This window comes from Neofelis nebulosa, chromosome 2 (genome assembly GCF_028018385.1).
Source record: "Neofelis nebulosa isolate mNeoNeb1 chromosome 2, mNeoNeb1.pri, whole genome shotgun sequence".
Taxonomy (NCBI): domain Eukaryota; kingdom Metazoa; phylum Chordata; class Mammalia; order Carnivora; family Felidae; genus Neofelis; species Neofelis nebulosa.
Window position 1 is genome coordinate 94133077 of NC_080783.1, and position 18695 is coordinate 94151771.

Sequence of the window (18695 nt, forward strand, 5' to 3'; positions counted from 1 at the left end):
TCTTGGATGAATCCATTTCCTGGGAAGATAGCTCAGAAGAAGTGGCAGGGGGCAACAGGAACATGAAGGGAATGGTTAGGCTGCCAGCTAAGCATGGGTTCCTGTCCCAATCCTTAAATCCAGTTTTGTTAAATGATGCTTTTCCTAATATTAAAAATCCAGAGAGGACAACTTGCCATGATCCAAAAGGCTAAATTCACTTTCTTCATCAAGCCTCTAGCCCAATACTCCTAACTTTTGTATAAAATTGATCAACCAGAACAAATTCCTACAATGCAAATCAGTGGGAAGAAAATAAAACAGTATTATGACGACACTGATTCCAGTCTTGAGAAATCAATCTCAACAAGAAAAACCATGTAACATTTCTCTTAGAGAGCCACTTCTTCTGATCCCCCCCTCACCCAAGCGGAATTGAACAGTAATAAAGTCAGGCTCAGAATTCATTCATTCACTCACTCATTCATTCATTCATTCATTCCTTCAACAAATGCTTACTGGACACCCCTGTGCTAGGAGGTACAGAGATGAACAGGACAGAGTGCCACTGGTTTGATTTCTTGATCTAACTATGCCACTAACCTCAGAACCACATGGTGAGATGATGCCACAAGACAAGAGAATCTATCTACCATGCTATGGGTGTAACATACTAATTTTTTAGTGGGGAGCAAGGGTGTGCCTTTGGAGACTTGCTTTTGTTCTTGATTTACTGCAGCCACAGGCTGTGACTCTGGAGTAAGCAGAGACTGTGTCTCACTTACCCCCCAAGACACTCCATGCCTCAGCTTTCTGGGTTTTCCTTGTCCAAAACTCTCACCCAAGAATTGCAGTCAAGACCTCCTCCCCAGAGAAACTGGGGGGGAAAGAGGAAGAAAGGTGACTTTTAACAAAGACCTACTCCTGATGAGTGAGGATAGCAAAGATGAGATGTTAAAGGTGAAATCCAGGCTCTATTTTATTAATTAAATAAAATTTTATTTGAGATCATTGTAGATTCACATGTAGTTGTAAGAAATCATAGAGAGAGACACTTTTATACTTTTTCCAAGTTTCCTCCCAACGGTAACATTTTACAAAACTATACTACAGCAACCAGGATATTGACATTCATACAATCCACCAGTCTTACTCAGATTTCTCAGTTTTACTTGTACTAATTTTTGTGTCTATTAAGTTCTATACAATTGGCCTGTGCAGGTTCATGTATTTAATACCATAGTAAAGAACATACAGTTCCAACACCAAAGGATCCTTCCTGTTGTCCTTTTATGACCACACCCACCTCCCTCTGCCATTTCTAACACCTGACAACCACTAAACCTGTCTTTCATTTCTAATTTTTGTCACTTCAAACTGTTACATGAATAGAATTACACAATATGAAACTTTCTTGAGATTGCCTTTTTCTGCTCAACATCATGCCTTGGCTATTCCTTCAAGACATTGCAATGAATGGATAGTTTGTTCTTTTTTATGGTAAGTAGATTCTTTGGTAGGGATTTACTAGTTTAGCCCACCATTCACTGAAGAACATTTGGGCCATTTCCAGTTTGGAGCTATTATGAATAAAGATAATATAAACATTTATGTACGTGTTTTTAAATGTTGATGGATATAGACTTTAGAGACTACATTCTGGCATGGGCCTCATTTTTCCTTTATTTCATTTTTTTATTGAAATATAATTAACATACCATATTACATTGGTTTCATGTGTACCACATAGTGGTTTTAAACTTGTACATATGGTGAACTGATCATGGTATGTCTAGTTACCATTTGTCAACATACAAAACTAATACGATATTACTGACTATATTTGCCATGCATAACATATTTATGTTATAAATACATCCCCATAACATATTTATTTTATAATGGAAAGTTTGTAACTATTGATCCCTTTCACCCATTTTGTTCCCCTCTCCCCTATAGCAACTAATAATCTTTTGTCTTTATCTGCGAGTCTAGGTTTTATGTATTTACTTAGCTTTTTAGATTCCACTTATAAATGAAATCATGTGATATGTTTTTTTTTCTTGGTCTGACATATTTCACTTAGTGTAATAACCTCAAGGTCCAACCATATTGTCACAAATTGCAAGATTTCACTCTTTTACATGGTTCAGTAGTATTCCTGTCTGCATGTGTGTCCTTCAGTGCCATGTCCTGAGTAGGGAAACTCTTCTTTGTAGGAAGATATACACACACACACACACACACACACACACACACACACAAACTTCTTTACCCATTCATCTATCGATGTACAATAAGTTTGTTTTCATATTTTTGGCTATTGTAAATAATACTTCAGTGAACATATGGGTGCATATATCTTTCTGAATTAGTTTTTTGTTTTATTTCCCTCAAATAGATACCCAAAAGCAGAATTGCTAGTTCATATAGTTCCATTTTTAATTTTTTGAGGAAATTCCATACTGTTTTCTATAATGTTTACACTAATTTACACTCCCACCAACAGTGCATGAGGGTTCCCTTTTTTCCACATCCTCACCAACACTTGTTGTTTCTTGTCTTTTTGATACTAGCCATTCTAAATGGTGTGAGGTGATATTTCATTGTGGTTTTGATATTTATTTTTCTGATGACTAGTGATGCTGAGCATTTTTTTGGTGCCTGTTGACCATCTGTATGTCTTCTTGGGAAAAATGTCTATTTATGTCTTCTGTCCACTTTTTAATCAGATTGTTTTATTATTGAGTTGTATGGGTTCTTTGCATATTTGGATATTTTGGATATTGACCCTTTATTGAATATATAATTTGCAAATATCTTCTCCTTTGTCTTTTCATTTTGTTGATGGTTTCCCTCACTGTGCTTAAAAAAAAAAAAGAAAAGAAAAGCTTTTAGGTTTGACGTAGTCCCATTTATTTATTTTGCCCTTGTCTTAGAGTAAGATCCAAGAAAACTTCACTAAGACTGTCAAGGAGCTTACCGTTTATGTTTTCTTCTAGATATTTTACAGTTTCAGGTTTTGTCCATTTTGAATATGGTATAAGATAGTGGTCCAATTTCATTCTTTTGCATGTGGCTGTTCAGTTTTCCCAACACCATTGATTTAAGAGACTATCTTTTCCCCATTGCAAACTTTTGTACCCTTTGCCATAAACTAATTGGCCATGTATTTCTGGGCTCTCTATTCTGTTCTATTGATCTATGTGTCTGTTTTTATACCAATATCTCACTGTTTTGATTACTACAGTTTCATAGTATAGTTTGAAGTCAGGGAGTGTGATACCTCTAACTTGTTCTGTCTCAAGACTGCTTTGTCTAGTCAGGCTTTTTTGTGGTTCTAATATAAATTTCAGAATTATTTGTTCTAATTCTGTGAAAAATGCCATTGGAATTGTGATGGAGACTGCACTGAATCTGTAGATTGCTTTGGGTAGCAAGGCAATTTAGCAGTACTAATTCTTCCAATCCAAGAGCATGGAAGAACTCTCCATATAGTTGGGTCTTCTTCCATTTCTTTCATTGGTGTCTTAGAGTTTTCAGTATTCGGTCTTTTCGCCTTTTAGTAAAATTTACTTGTAGGTACTTTATTCTATTTGATGCAATTATCAATGGGATTGTTTTCTTGATTTTTCTTTCTCATAATCTGTTATAAGTGTATAGAAAAGTAACAATTTTGTATATAGATTTTGTACCCTGCAATTGTACTAAATTCACTTATTAGCTCTAATAGTTTTTTGGTGGCCTTGTAAAATAAGTTTGAAAGTGTTCCTTTCTTTTCAATTTTTGGAAGAGTTTGAAAGGGATAGGTATTAAATCTTCTTTGAATGTTTGGTCTCTTGTCCTTTTGAATTTGGAACATATTCCTCTGTCTCTTCATTTTTCCAGGTTCTCTGTGTTTCTTCTTATATATTAGATGAAGGAGCTACCTCTCCCAGTCTTGAAGGAGTAGCCGGATGTAGGAGAGGACCTGTGGGGCTTGCAAGCATAATCCCCCCACCTCACCACCACAGCAGGCACTCCAGGGCTGGGTACACCTGCTAGCTGGGGTGGAGCCATGGCAGCAGAGCAGGAAGGGCATGGCATTGCTGGGCTGTGGTGCAGCCATGGCATGGGGAGAAGGGGCATCCATCCAGTTGTGGTGTGGCCACACAGACCCCACTTTTTAATGGTCACTGAGCATTGGGTTCACTGTGCACAAATGAGCTGTGGAAGTAACACATTTCCATTCCTTAGATGCTGGGCACATTGCCAAGTCCCTGACTTTAGGGAACCAACACAATGTCCCTTCCAGTCAGTGCTATGACTGGCTTGGAGGAGTCTCAGAAGCACTGGCAGGAAGGTATGCCAGGTGTCCCCTGCTGGGCAGTGGACCTTCTAGCTATCCTACATCCCTCTTCTCCCTAGGCTTCTCTAACCATAATGTGAATAGGAAGCACCTGGGGAGTTGTTACAATGCAGATTCCTTGGGTCTGCCCCCAGAAATTCTGATTCCATCAGTTCAGGGTGAGCCCAGCTACCTGCATTCATAACAGGTAAACTGGGTTTGCCTCTCCCAGCCACTCCCCCCTCCTGCCTCACATTTCTGTGTCATTTCCTCCTCTTGAGTGTGTGTGGGACCTGTGACTTGCTTCTCAACCAGTGAAATATAATAAAAGTGATGGAATCACATTCTTCCACAGGTGGATTCTTCCACAGCCTAGGCAGGCAACATTTCAACTGTAGCCTCATAAGAGGACACAATCCAACTGAGTCCTGCCCAGGTTCCTGACCCATGAAATTGTGAGATAACAAAATAGGTTGTTTTAAGCTGCTAGATTTGTAGTAATTTGTTATGCATCAATAGAAAAGAAAAAAAAGGTGCTACAGAATGAATGTTTGTGTCCCCCTCCCCCATTCATATGTTGAAATATTATCTCCAATGTGATGATGATTGGAAGTGGGCCTTTGGGAGGTGATTAGGTTATCAGGGTGGAGGCCTCATGAATGGGCTTAGGACCCTAGAAGAAGAGGCCAGAGACACAGTTTGCTTTTTTCATCATATTAGGATACAACAAGAAGTCAGCAGTCTGCAACCTGAGAGTCTTCATCAGAACTCAACGATGCCAACACCCTGATCTTGGACTCCCAGCCTCCACAACTATAAGCATTAAATGTTTGTTGTTTAAGCCACCAAGTCTGTAGTATTTTATACAGCAGTCAGAGCTAAGGCACTAGGTGACTCCTATTTATGCAGCAAAGTGACCCTATACCTTGTGACCAAGTGACCCTGGTGCAAGTAGTGGACCCTACACCTTGAGAACCACTAATCCAAGTCAAGGTGAGGCTAAGCCTCAAGGGGCCCCCAGTACTAATCTGTCTTGAACCAAACCCTAGAGGTCTTCTTGACATTCAAGACCTGCCTGGCTCCTGGATGGGGAAGAAGGAGGTTCTTCAATTCTTCAGGAGTCCCTTGGAGTTTCACTACCACTGCCTCCTGCCCCTAGGCCGCCATCTGATTGTACAATCCACAGGTGGCCCAGCACCATACATGTGGAAACCAAAGAGCAGACACTTGTAGTTTGTCCCTTTCACCACCCCTGGAGGTTGTAGGGAGCATCCTGAAAAATGTCAGGGGTCTTAAATGTCTCTACTTGGTCTTCTAATACCTGATTGATCACAAGATTAGCTTTTAAATGACAAAAAAGACTGACAGGTACATTTATGTTTAAGTGTCTGTATTCCTCTCCTACACACACACACACACACACACACACACACACACACACACACACGGGGGCAGGGACATAATCACTGTACATAAGGGCAGGGACATTTTCTGTGGTGCTCACTGGTATATCTCCAGAGCCTAGAATTTTATGTGACATATATTAGTAGGAAGGAATGAAGGATGGATGAGAGGGAGGAGGGTGGGATACTGTAATGGTCTCCCACCAAGACAGTGCTAATCTAATCAATAAAACTAACACCAATGTTAATGGGTGATCATAGTTTCATCCTTTTATGCCTCAAAGTAGTAGCCAGTAGAAATATTCCAGGACTCTGACACAGTGTTTCACATTCCAAAGACAGCTGTCCATTTCATCCCCTTTCAGGGACAGCGGGGCATTTTAACTGCACATTCATCTGTCATAAAATGCCCCTGGTGCCCTCAATTAGCCACAATTTGCAGCCAATTGAAGACAGCATGCATATTTTTAGAAACCCTTACAGTGACACACCACTGTTCACCCATGAGACTTCTCCTGATAATTCACTTCCTGTCAAACAGTGGAGTCACACAACCTGGATGGCCCATTGGGGGAGAGCCTCATTAATGCACAATAGCCTTAATGGGCCAATCTTTAAACAGACTACCCAGTAAGGAAGCAGATTAATAGAGCCAAGTCTGAGAGAGAAGTTTCTCTTTAACTTTTAATTTTCTTTTCTGGCTAAAGACAGGTCTGTGATGTGATCTTAACATGGCTTTTTGCAGGTCCATATTTCTTTAGCAGTAACACCTGCTTCATGGCAGTATTTTTCCTCCTTCACCATTTCTCTAGCTTTGGGGATCAACTTTTTTCAAATCTATCCGCAGATAAGTCTGACGAGCTTCCTGCATTATTTATCCTCAACTAAATTAGGAAAACCATTACCAGCTTGCCTGAAGTTTCTTGGCAAGTCTAACCATTGAGCATACTGATGTCCTGTTTAATCAAATAATTTATTTACAGAGAATTGACATTTCTATTCACACTTCGCATTACAAAATGAAGGAGGAAAGACAAACCTCTTAAATCTCTAGTCTTTAATTTGGAACCTGCTTCACCCCCATTTCCTCTCCTCACCCTGGGGAGTGGGGTGGAGGCAGAAGGGAAGGTACTAGAATATGCAATAACCAAGGTCTGCCTGGCACACTGTGCCTGTGTGTGCATGTGTGTGGGATAATAGTAAGGATTCTGTCTTGCACCATACATTTTCCCTGCAGCATCATGCTCAACTAAGCTCTCGGAATCTACTCTAGGTTCCAAATAAAAGATAAGAGAGAAGTATTAAGTCAGGCTGTCTACCCCTGGGGTTTTGGCGAATGCTGACTCCTTGCCTCTGTACATGAACCAACAAATATTAAATGCTTATTACGTGCAAAGGATTGAACAAGGAATATGTGAAGACAAATGGCCACCAGGTGGGAATAAGGGAACTATTATGCGCCTCAGCACTAGGCATTGACACACATTTTCCCCTTTAATTCCTAAGAAATACAAATGTGTTCTCCCCCATTGTACTTAGATGAAAACTGAGGCTCAGAGGAGTTAAGTAACTTGCCCAAGGTCACACAGCCAATTCTGAACCCAACCCCATCTTCTTCCTGCTATATCACAAATTATCTCCGGTCTGCTACTAACGACCACTCTTCCCCACATGGCTTCTTCATTATGTTTCCACCTCCATTCACAAACAGTCAAGGCTCTGTCTGGCTCTTTTTCAAAAATACTGCAGGATTAGGGCTACTCTCGTCACAGATAACTTCCAAAAGGGTTGGTATTTGAGGTTACTGATAAATTCACCCAACAAGTGAGACCAGATTTTGGAAGAACAGGATGATACATCACTAAAGCAATCAACATAAACCCCCACCCAGTACAGCTGAACAAGCTGTAGGATATGAATCTTCCTTTCAAGAGCTGAAAAACAAGTATGTGACCCCTAAGAAGAACAAATTTAGGTGGCACAAATTCTTAAAAACATAACTTTTATTTCTTCAATAGAGGCCTCTTGTTAAATTGCACAGATAAATAGCCAAATAAACAAATAAATGAATCAATAAAACTTCAAAGGAAATAAGGACCATAGAGAAAGCTTAATGTGTTCTTTCTTTGCTTTCACCAATCAAATCAACACCCTTCCCAGGTGCTTTAGGGTGTCTCTTGATCTTCTATGCATTTGCCCATAAGAGCAATGACATTTGTTGATTATACTCATTTGGTTTTTAGAGGTCAAGGTGGATTGTATTCGCCTTTTCTATTAGCCTAGCAATACCTCCGTGTATTTTTTGCAGTAGATTTTCTGAACAGCAATAGGTTCTAATCAATCTTCCCAGCTTCATTTCTCAGAATCTCACAATCTCCTCAAGGAACATTTCAAACCTGATTTATCATCATTACCAGACCCTAAATATTCACCAGATTCTATATTATTTATTACACCTAGTTAATTTCTCTGTTCTGGCCCTATGGGTCAAATCACAGAGCACGTGAAAGATTAACCCCACAGTATGTCATGAAGACTCTACTGTAATGCACAGTCACATTTAGGAAGAAGCATTACACACACACACACACACACACACCAGAATAACTGTGAACCATAGCTGAGCCCCTCTGCTTCTCTTCAAGATTCTGTCCCACATCCAGGCACTTTCCCCTTGCTCCAAGCACCTCCTGAACTCATGCACACAGAGGCAAGCAATAGCAACTTCCCCATCTCCCTCCAGTGGGGCAAAAGCTCCATCTATGCTACTATATTAAAGAGCCTGGTGGGGCACCTAGCAGGGCACCTGGCTCAGTCAGTTAAGCATCCGACTGTTAGTTTCAGCTCAGGTCATGATCTTGCGGTCTGTGGGTTTGAGTCCTGCATCAGGCTCCATTCTGACAGTGTGGAGCCTGCTTGGGATTCTCTCTCTCCGCCCCTCCCCTGCTCGCTCTCTCTCTCTCTCTCTCAAAATAATAAGATAAAATAATAAAATAAAATGAAATGAAATGAAATGAAATGAAATGAAATGAAATGAAATGAAATGAAAAGAGCCTGGCAAGAAACTACATGGGAAAAAGTGTTATTCTAGGTCAGTCCTGTGTAAGAAGAAAGTATCCTAAGGTTATGTAATGAGGTAAGAAGTGGAAACAGGTTATAGTACTACCCTTCTGGGATAAAATTACACCCCCAGGTTGACCCAACTGAGAAAACAAAAAATCTCCCAACGGTGAGCCTCTGAAGGAGACATGTCCTACCCATCCCCCTTCATGCTACCCCACAGGCTGCCCGTGGCTTTTCAGTCCATACCTCCCAGCTCCATCCCCTCTCCCCAAATGAAGAAACTGGCTCAGCCATGAAACATTCAAACTTTGTTCCACCCGCAGCACACAGCAACGATAGAGGGGGTTCCATTTGCATTCCCTTTTAGGAAAACATCTCTAGCTCATACAGGGTTCTGTACTCTTAGAAGATCTTTCAGATCTTTCAGAGCCTGACTCTGCCCAGGAAACAGCTGTCTGGTGTGTGTTAGTGAATGGAAGCAGGCTCACCCAGGACTAAAGCTCCAAGACACCAAAGATATGTTCTGTGTTGCTCCAGATGACAGAACTTGAACCAGAGACGTTGTTACACAATGAGTTTCTTCTCAACACAAGAAAGAGTTTCATACAGAATCCCATTCAGAACAGTCTGTCTTGTGGAACAGCTAAAGAGGGTCGGTAACAACTGCCAAGGTACGGTACATGAGAAGCAGCCTAGACACCAGCTAGGACCGCTTCTAGCTCAAACTTGGTGTGACCGTGAAGAGATATCCTACATTGAACTCACAGAGCCAAAGCATTCTGTACCTGAAACAGATTTCTGAAATCATCTCATCTAGATACTGCAAATTAGCGAGCCCAGGCTAAATTTAGGCCAGGGGAAAAATTCATTTTGCTTACAAAGTATTGTTCCACACAGATTTATTGTTTCATCCAATATTTTAAAATGTTCATTCAAAATAAAGAAAAGATTTTTCATAAAATCTTGATTTTTCAGCTTTTCTTTAAGAAATAAAAATTAGAGTATCTGGTCACATGAGGCCTGTATTCAGCTTGAAACTAAATAGCGGCTATTCTTTTTAGATGGGGGCTATGCTGTGCCACAGTCCCCACCATCCTCCATTGCCCAACAGCCTCACATTAAAGTTGAGATTTGATTTTCTGTTTTATTGTTTTGTTATGTCTTGCTTTTGTTTCAAGGTCTCTTTATTCACATGTATTTTCTGTCTTCCCTGTGGCTATGAGTGTTTGCCTCTGTTGGCCTAGTGAAACCCTAGATAAGCTAAAGCTCAGAGCGGTTAAGTGACTTGTCCAAGGTCACCAGCCAGCTAGTACAAAACAAGGAGCAAAACTTAGGTTCTCTTGTGATCCAATGATCCATCTACTTGGCCACACTGCCAGCATTTAGACAGTTTATTTCCCTGGACTGATCTGACTATTCACATCCACGTTGTGCAAAACTGTCCCTCTACACTTCCATTTAATATATCCTAGTGATATAGTTCCACGTTTGTCCTTAAAAAAACAATAATAGCAAAATAACAAAAACGAAAAACAAAAAAAAAAACCCTCTTCTTTCCAGCTGATTTTGCAAGTAACTAGCACCCAAAGACCAAACACCCTTTTATGTGTCCAATAAAAAAATCGATCTGATGAACACATAAGATTTCAATCTTCCTTGAAAAATCAGGAATAGACCAAAACCTTAATATTTCAGACTCTGCACTGATAGTCCAAATCAATAGTGCAAACAAGATTTCTGGGGGAAAGGTTAAAGTAATTGGGCAGAACACACTGGTGTCAAGCCACCATGAGCACTTTCAAAGCAAAGAATTAAATACAAATAATTGATAAGCTCATTATAAACAGAAAGGAAATTAAAAGAAAGAAAAGAAGAGAATTAAATACAAATAATTGATAAGCTCATTATAAACAGAACAAAGAACACACAGAACAAAGAAGTCACTAGTCCACCTTACACCTGTCAGAATGGCTAACAGTAACAACTTAGGCAACAAGAGACGTTGGCGAGGATGCGGAGAAAGAGGATCTCTTTTGCATTGTTGGTGGGAATGCAAGCTGGTGCAGCCACTCCGGAAAACAGTATGGAGGTTCCTCAAAAAAACAGAACTCAGGGCACCTGGGCGGCTTAGTCAGCTAAGCATCCGACTTCAGCTCAGGTCATGATCTCACAGTCTGTGAGTTCGAGCCCCGTGTCAGGCTCTGTGCTGACAGCTCAGAGCCTAGAGCCTGCTTTGGATTCTGTGTCTCCCCCTGTCTCTGCCCCTCCCCTGCTCATGCTGTCTCTCTCTGTCTCAAAAATAAATAAAAACATTAAAAAAAGATTTAAAAAAATGAACTACCCTATGACCCAGCAATTGCACTACTAGGTATTCTTCCAAGGGATACAGGTGTGCTGTTTCAAAGGCACACATGCACCCCAATGTTTACAGCAGCACTATCAACAATAGCCAAAGTATGGAATGAGCCCAAGTGTCCATCCATGATGAATGGATAAAGAAGATGTGGTATATATATATATACAATGCGGTATTACTCGGCAATCAAAAAGAATGAAATCTTGCCATTTGCAACTACGTGGGTGGAACTGGAGGGTATTATGCTAAGTGAAATTAGTCAAAGAAAGACAAAAATCATATGACTTCACTCATATGAGGACTTGAAGAGACAAAACAGATGAACATAAGGGAAGGGAAACAAAAATAATATAAAAACAGGGGAGGAGGACAAAATAGAAGAGACTCATAAATATGGAGAACAAACTGAGGGTTACTAGAGGGGTTGTGGGAGGGGGGATGGTGTAAATGGGTAAGGGCATTAAGGAATCTACTCCTGAAATCATTGTTGCACTATATGGTAATTAATTTGGATGTAAATTTTTAAAAATCAAAAAAAAAAAAAAGAAGTCACTAGTCCTGGCTGTAAACAGCAGCCCTCCTGAAACTCTGCGGGGTGTCCACACTGATAAGGGTAAGCAGGGGGAGCATGAAGACTTGCAGAGATAGAACCATGGGCTCCCAGATTAGGATACTGTGCCTAGAGCTTGCCCAACCTCCTGTCCTCCATTATAAGAAATAAATTTCCTGGCTTTTAAACCACTTTAGGTGGGAAGTGTGTTCTTTACAGTTAAAAATATTCTGTATTTGCACAAGCCAGTGTGTTCAAAGCAAGTTAGAGGAACTTTCCACGTGAAGCCAGTGTTGTTGTTTTTTAATTTTTTTTAGGTTTCTTTTTTTTTTTTTTTAATGTTTATTTATTTTTGAGACAGAGAGAGACAGAGCATGAATGGGGGAGGGGCAGAGAGAGAGGGAGACACAGAATTGGAAGCAGGCTCCAGGCTCTGAGCCATCAGCCCAGAGCCTGACGCGGGGCTCGAACTCACGAACCGTGAGATCGTGACCTGAGCTGAAGTCCAACGCTCAACCGACTGAGCCACCCAGGCGCCCCAGGTTTATTTCTTTTTGAGAGGCGGGGAGCACCTGGGTGGCTCAGTCAAGGGTCCAACTTCAGCTCAGGTCATGATCTCATGGTTCATGAGTTCGAGCCCCGTGTTGGGCTCTGTGCTGACAGCTCAGAGCCTGGAGTCTGCTTGGATTCTGTGTCTCCCTCTCTCTTTGCCCCGTCGCCCACTCAGGCACATGCTCGCTTGCTCTCTCTCTCAAAAATAAACATAACAGATAAACAAACAAATACAATTTTTAAAAAAGAGGGGGAGAGTGAGGGAGGGGCAGAGAAAGAAGGAAACACAGAATCCAAAGCAGGATCCAGGCTCTAAGCTGTAGCGCAGAACTTGATGCGGGGCTCAAACTCATGGACTGTGTGATTATGACCTGAGCCGAAGTCAGACACTTAACCAAATGAGCCACTTAGGAGCCCTGCCAGTGTTTTAGTCCATCCCTACACAGAGTTTTTAATCAGAGCAGAAAGAGCAACTGTTTGCAGCTGCAAAGTTCAGGGTTGTTTTGTTTTTGAGTACAGCTGAAACATAATGTTACATTTGTTTCAGGTGTACAATATGGTGATTCAACAAATTTATACACTATGCTATTTCCACCATAAGTTAAGCTCCCATATGTCCCAATGTATCACTATTATAATATCATTGACTATCTTCCTTATGCTGTGCCTTTTATCCCCATAACTTATTCATTCTATAACTGGAAGACTGTATCTCCCACTCCCCTTAATCTACTTGGCCCATCTCCATCCCCCCTCTCCTCTAGCAATCATCACTTTGTTCTCTATATTTATAAATCTGATTCTGCTTTTTTTTTCTGTTTATTTTCTTTTTTAGATTCCACATATGAGTGAAATCATATGGTATTTGTCTTCATCAATCTAACTTATTTCACTTAGCATAATACCCTCTAGGTCCATCCATGTTGTCTCAAATGACACTATCTCATCCTTTGTTGTGGCTGTGTGGTAGTCACACATATATATGTGAATATATATATGGAAAATATAAGGAAGATGTGGAGTGTGTATGTAAATATACATTGGTCTGTCAAGGATACTTAGGTTGCTTCCATATCTTGGTTATCATAAATGACGATGCAATAAACAGGGGTGCGTATATCTTTTCAAATTAGTGTTTTCATATTCTTTGGATAAATAACCAATAGTGTAATTATTGGATCATATGGTATTCCTATTTTTAATTTCTTGAGGAACCTCCATACTGTTTTCCACAGTGGTTGAAACCAGTTTGCCTTACCACCAACAATGCACAAGTGTTTTGTTTTGTTTTGTTTTCCCACATTCTAATTTCTTTTCTTATTTTAGCCACTCTGACAGTATAAGGTCGTATCTCATTGTAGTTTTGAACTGCATTTCCCTGATGATTAGCAATGTTGAGCATCTTTTCTTTCATGTGTTTGCTGGCCATATGTATGTCTTCTATGGAATAATATCTATTCAGATCTTCTGCCCATTTTTAATTGGATTTTTAGGCAATGAGTTGTATAAATTATTTATTTTGGATATTAATCCCTTATTATAATCTTAAAATATCTTCTCCTAGTCAGTAGGTTACCTTTTCATTTTGTTGATATTTTCATTCACTGTGGAAAAGCTTTTTATTTTGATATAGTCCCAATAGTTTATTTTTGCTTTTTGTTCCCTTGCCTCAGCAGACATATCTAGAAAAATGTTGCTATGGCCAATGCCAGAAAAATTACTACCTGTGTGCTCATAAAAATAAAGAATTTTTATGTTTTGGTCTCACATTTAGGTTTTTAATACAATTTGAGATTTTTGTGTATGGTGTTAAAAAGTGGTCCCTTTACATGCTGCTGTCTAGTTTTCCCAACATCATTTATTGAAGAGACCATCTTTTCCCCATTGTATATTCTTGCTTCCTTTGTCATAGATTGACTATATAATCTTAGGTTTATTTCTGTGCTTTCTATTCTGTCCCATTGATCTGTGCATCTATTTTTGTGCCAGTACCATACTATTTTCATTATTACAGCTTTTTAGTATATCTTGAAATCTGGAATTGTGATGCCTCCAGCTTTGTTTTTCTTCCTCAAGATTCCTTTGGCTACTTGGGGTCTTTTGTGGTCTCATAAGACTTTTAGTATTATTCGCTCTAGTTTTGTGAAAAATGCTATTTGTATTTTGATAGGGATTTCACTGAATTTGTAGATTGCTTTGGGTAGTATGGACATTTTAACCATATAAATTCTTTCAATCCATGAGCATCACATATCTTCCCACTTGTTTGTGTTTTATTCAATTTATTTCATGAGTGTTTTATAGTTTTCAGAGTACAGGCTTTTCAACTCTTTAGTTAAGTTTATTCCTAGGTATTTTATTATTTTTGGTCCAATTGTAAATGGCGTTTTCTTAATTTCCCTTTCTGTTACTTCATTATCAATATGTAAGAATGCTACCAAAGTATAAATTTTGTATCCTGCAACTTTACTGAATTCATTTATTACTTTGGGTAATTTTCAGTGGTGTCTTTGGGGTTTTCTACATATAGTACCATGTCATCTACAAATAGTGAAAGTTTTACTTCTTCTTTAGCAATATGGATGCCTCTTATTTCTTTTGCTTGTCTTATTGCTGTGGCTAGGAAATCCAATACTATTCTGAATAAAAGTGGTAAGAAGGGACATCCTTGCCTTGTTCCTGATCTTAGAGGGAAATCTCTCACTTTTGCATCACTGAATATGAAGTTAGCTATGAATCTGTCATATATGGCCTTTATTATGTAATAGTATATTCCCTCTTACCCCATTTTGTTGAGAATTTTTATCATGAATAAATGTTGAATTTTGTCCAATGCTTTTTCTTCATCTATTGAGATGATCATATGATGTTTATCCTTCCTTTTGCTGATGTAGTGTATCAGGTTAATTGATTAGTGAGTATTGAACTCCCCTTGCATCCTTGGAATAAATCTCACTTGAACATGGTATATGATCCTTTTAATGTATAGTTTAATGCAGTTCCCTAGTATTTTGTTGAGAACATTTGTATCTACATTCATAAGGACTAGTGGCCTTTTCTTTTTTTGTGGTGTCTTTGTCTGGTCTTGGTATCAAGGTATTGCTGGCCTCACTGAATGTATTTGGAAGCTTTCCTTCCTCTTCTATTTTTTGGAAGAGTTTGAGGAGAATAGATATTAACCCTTTTTTAAATTCTGGTAGAATTCCCCTATGAATCCATCTAGTCCTGGAGTTTTATTTTTTGGTAGTTGTTTTGATTGACAATCAATTTCAATACTTGTAATTGGTCTATTCAGATTTTCTATTTTTCCCTGATTCAGTTTTTGCTTATGTGGTTAGAGGGATTTTTCTATGTTTCTTGGTTGGGCCATTTGTTAGCATAATATTTTTTTATAGTATTCTCCCATAATCCTTTATATTTCTATGGGGTCAGTTGTATTTCTCCTCTCTCATTTCTGATTTTATTTGAATTCTTTCTTTTCCTTGATGAGTCTAGCTAAGGGCTTATCACTTTTGTTTATCTTTTCAGAGAACCAGCTCTTGGTTTCACTTGTTTTTTTCTATAGTTTTTCTAGTCTCTATATCATTTATTTCTGCTCTGATCTTTATTATTTTCTTCCTTCTCACCCTGGGCTTTGTTGTTCTTCTTTTCTAGCACCTTTAGGTGTGATATTAAATTGCTTATTTGACCTTTTTCTTATTTCTTGAGGTTAACTTGTATCACTATATATTTCCCTCTTAGAACTGCTTTCACTGTGTCCCAAGTATTTCGGACCATTGTGCTTTAACTTCATATGTCTCTGGGTATTTTTTTTATTTCTTCTTTGAATGCTTCACTGACTCACTGGTTGCTTAGTATCATATTGTTGGGCCTCCACATGTTTGTATTTTTCCAAATTTTTTCCTTGTGATTTATTTCTAGTTTCATACTGCTGTGATCAGGAAAAATGTATGGTATGATTTTAATCTTATCAGATTTATTGATGCTTATTTTGTGGTCTAATACGTAACCAAGTGTGGAGAATGTTCTGTGTTCTCTTGGAAATAATGTGTCTCCTATTGTTTTCAGATGGAATGTGCTGTCTATATCTGTTATATCCATTGGGTTAAATGTGTCATTCAAGGATAGTGTTTTCTTGTTGATTTTCTGTCTGGATGATCTATCCACTGATGTAAATGGGCTGTTAAAGTACCTTACTATTATTGTATTACCATCAATTTCTCTCTTTATGTTCATTAATATTTGCTTTTTGTTTTTAGGTGTTCCAGTGCTGGGTATATATTTAATACTTCTTACATACAATTGTTTGACTGATCCTTCTATCATTATGTAAGAAAGTTCAAAGTTTCTTTCTTACAGTTCATACCCAGATACGTGTACCTGCATAAAGAAAGGAGGTTAGCAAACTAGGAAAAACATGGCTCTGGTATGAGAGAGTCTTCGGTTCATCTCAGCTCTGCCACTTATAAATTCTGTGACCACGGGAAAGTATCAATATCAATAAATTATGGGAAAATACACATCTTACATCATTGTTCCGAGAATTCAAGTAATTGCAATGTACAAAATATCTAGCGCACAAGATAGAAGCATAATAAATAAAAGACATTTTTGGAGTGCCTGGGTGGCTCAGTCAGTTAAGTGTCTGGCTCTTGGTTTTAGCTCAGGTCATGATCTCATGGTTCATGAGTTTGAGCCCCATGTCAGTTTCCATGCTGCCGGTGTGGAGCCTATTTGGGATTCTCCCTCTCTCCCTCTCTCCTTCTCTTCTCCTCCCCTGCTCACTTGCTGTCTCTCTCCCTCTCTCAAAATAAATAAATATACTTAAAAAATACATATTCCTTTTCTTTTTCCACCGCTTCTTCTAAGAAGTCTTTCCAGATCTCCTGAACCAAAGCTCCAGGTACCCCAACTGCTACAGCTTCTATCCTACCCCTTTCCTTCCTTCCCCTCCAACTCCACAGGTGTTTATCTACCCCTGATATGTTTTGTGTGGTTGATGTATGTTTTTCATTGTCTCCATTTACTGGTACTTACTATGAATCAGCTACTGTTATGACACTTAATCCTCATGACCACAATCACCCCGTGAGAAACATGACATGCTTGTTTTATAACTGATGAAATGAGGCTCAGAGAAAGGATATAAACATGTCCATGATTTTTTAAGGTGAATTAAGAGCAAGGAATTCTAGGCCAATGTGGCTCCAATGGCTAGGCTCTTAGCTACTTCATTACACTGCCCATCCAAGAAGTAATTTATATATGTGTATCTGTATGTCTCTTCCAACAGACCAAGTTGTTCAAAAAAACAGAGCCATTGTTTTCTAAGGGAAGGTAGGTAATGCAAGAACTGAATAGTTGCCTATTCTAAGCCATCACTGACAACACACACTTTTGTTTGCCATTGTGCAAGCCTTCTTGAGGCCTGGGATACACAAAAAGGCATAAGACTCTGTTCTTGCTCTCAAGAGACTCAAAACCAGATGTAGAAATAGGATCTCTGCACAGAAAGCAATATGAGATAGCATATCTTATTTCTCCAGGGAGAATTGCCAAATCCAAGTGCCACAGGAGATCAGAGGAAGAAGGTCATCAAGAGCTGAAGTGAGACGAGCAGAAGTGAGGGAAACACTGCAGGCCCATGGAGATTAAGTAGAACTTTAGGAGGAAGATCCTGTGTGCACGGGGGAGCGGGAGGTGATGTTGAGAGAGGGGAGGCGGCAAGATTGGGGGCAACACAGAACAGAGAAGGTGCCAAAGATAAACAAAGCCGGATAATTAAAGTGGTAAGAACAGATTCTAATCAGTAATATCCTATTGGAATAGGCAAAAGAGTCTAGCATGAACTGAACTCAACTTTAATTTATACAAAGATGACTGGGCATTTGAAAGGAAGGGTGAGGGAATAGGGAGGGAACAAATGGGGGCTCAGTAGAGTCCAGAAATGAAAAATGACAAAAGGCAGGAAGTGGTTGGTCCATGTGAAACCCATCTGGGTTTGCTATCTGGTGCTCATTAAAGTCAGGCTCCTAGCCTCCCACTGAGACTGAGAAACAGGGACCCTATCTTCAGGTGTTGACTGTTAGAGTAAATTCTTTTACCATCCTTGAGTTTTCTCAGGCAAGCACTTTAAGGGGGCTAGGGTCATCCTAGGTATGCAATCTTAAGTTGTTAGAAACTATGCTAGTGTTTGTTCAAGTCTTTATAGACCAAGGATGAGGCCTAGTGGAGAAGAGGGCTCAGAGGATCCTGGCTGCCATTTGGTCAAGGACAGCCACTGTCAGGAGGCAGCATTTAGCCAGCTGGCCTGGAACTGACAGAGTCCTCTACATAGAAGACTAGATTGAAATGAGAGGTAAAAAACCAGGCTGGTGATTTTGAACTCTTGTAAGCACCAGCCCTCAGTTGTCCAAGACTGAGGGAGGGGTTTCCCAGCATGAGAAACAATTGGAATTAAAACGG

General features: G+C 39.4%; 1 long non-coding RNA gene across 1 annotated transcript in view; it reads right to left on the reverse strand.

Moving 5' to 3' along the window:
• Positions 1 to 767: 767 nt before the first annotated feature.
• The window catches only part of LOC131503763 (uncharacterized), a 133519-nt gene continuing 115591 nt past the window's right edge, over positions 768 to 18695 (reverse strand). Inside the window, exon 4 of the long non-coding RNA XR_009257587.1 lies at positions 768 to 856. This is a non-coding gene — a long non-coding RNA (uncharacterized LOC131503763). The remainder of the gene's footprint in view (positions 857 to 18695) is intronic.